This window comes from Sinocyclocheilus anshuiensis, unplaced genomic scaffold (genome assembly GCF_001515605.1).
Source record: "Sinocyclocheilus anshuiensis isolate Anshui unplaced genomic scaffold, SAMN03320099.WGS_v1.1 scaffold524, whole genome shotgun sequence".
In the NCBI taxonomy this organism is placed as follows: domain Eukaryota; kingdom Metazoa; phylum Chordata; class Actinopteri; order Cypriniformes; family Cyprinidae; genus Sinocyclocheilus; species Sinocyclocheilus anshuiensis.
The window spans coordinates 1,852,869-1,854,645 of record NW_015555703.1 but is presented as its reverse complement, the minus strand read 5'-3'; the positions used below and the strand labels follow the sequence as shown (position 1 = coordinate 1,854,645).

The following is a 1,777-nucleotide window of genomic DNA, read 5'->3' as shown; positions in this document are numbered from 1 at the left end:
GTAAGTACGTTTTCATTTAAAGGATTTGCCACTGATGATTCAAACGCGAGTTTTGGGCAGTGTAGAATAGCACTTGTTGTTTGTCATTTCTCTGATCACAAATGCAGACAGAGTTTTATGTTTACGCGGCACAATGCAATGCAACGCAACGCATAAAAAGACAGTATAAGTCATTATAATCAGTAATTATGTCCCCACTGGATGCAACAAATGCCTCGTTTGTAATGGGTTTTAATGTTTTTGTCTCGTCGCTCCGGCCGGACACGGCATCAACAGTATGGTGAGGGGCGTAACATTTCCGTCTCACGCTTGAGGTATTCGGCCAATCACAACGCACTGGATAGCTGGCCAATCAGAGCACACCTCGCTTTTCAGACCGATGAGCTTTGTAAAAATCGACGCGTTTCAAAAAGGCGGGGCATAGAGGAGAAACAATAATGTACAGTATGTGGAAAATAATGTGTTTTTTTGTACTTTAAACTGCATAAACACATTTCATTACACCAAATACACAAAATAATGTTCTTTTTAGCAACATCATATGACCCCTTTAATATTATTGGAGTATGTATGTGTATACATATATATAATGCATAGTAAATATTATTTGCATGATAATACTGTTGGAGTAGGAATAACTTGGAATATGACAACATGACATCTTATATGTTACAACAGCATATGTACTATTATTATACATCTCTACAGCTGTCAATGCACATTTGCTCAATATTAAGTATTTGTCATTGTACAAGTGATTTTAAAGTGCTCGTTACATAAACATATCAACTATTTGCATATTCTTTTTAATAAAAGTGAATAGATTTGAAGCCTTTTTCGAAGAGTGAGGATAAAAAACATATAACATAAGTACAAAAGGTATTGGATGACAAAAAGATAAGAGGCAAGCACTGCAAGTCAGATGAGTTGTGGGTATTTAGTCACTGGAGAAAGTGACTGGAGGGATGGAGACAGTATGGTGAGGTTACTGTAAGGAACTACGTTAAACTCCTCATGCAAAACACATTTATTAATGGTGTTTGTTAAGGAGGACATCACTATTTATAATGATACTGACAATTTCTATTTAAAGAATACTTAAGTGAAAATAAAGAGAGAACTGGAGCAGCAGTAGACGTGTCTCCTTACAGAAGCATAAGCACAAAGACTAAATGACTGAGCCGGAGCAGAGGAAAGCCGAGGCTGTGAATTATTCAGTGTGTCAGTGTGTAAGGTAACATAATATCCGTGTATAAAGCATGCCAAAGGGCACTGCTAAATCAGCAATGCTCATTTTCATTTCTACTCATGAAGCTAACCTTAAAGCAAGCATTTTATGACATTAAGTCTTAGAGTATAGTACAGGGGATTGACTGGTTGACAGAATTAACTCTCGTAATGCATCAGGTCTGATTTGACCTGGAAGAGAAAAAACCGTTACCAAAGTTTTTTACAATTATTTTTAAGAGATATAACAAAAACATTTTTTTAGAGACATTAAAATTTCGTGTTCGGGTCATTTTGGACCCATGTATGGAGTACCATTAGGTTTGAAAAATACTTTTTGTAAAATTATCTATGAAGATCTATTAGTGGCAAAAACTTTGGTAAAATATATTTAGCCATTTCTCCATATCTCTAGAAATAAATATGTAGGTTGAACCTTTTCTGATAAGAAGTGTGCGCTGCAAATGCGAGCATTTGTGACGATCGTTTCTGTCCAGTCTGCTTGTTTTATCACGTTTAACGTCATTTTTTTGTCTGGTAGTGGCAGCAG

At 36.0% G+C, this 1,777-nt stretch overlaps 1 protein-coding gene across 1 annotated transcript in view; it reads left to right on the top strand.

Moving 5' to 3' along the window:
• Window positions 1-1,777, top strand: part of LOC107671680 (leucine-rich repeat-containing protein 52) — a 6,423-nt gene that overhangs the window by 3,696 nt on the left and 950 nt on the right. The gene's annotated exons all lie outside the window — the stretch shown is intronic.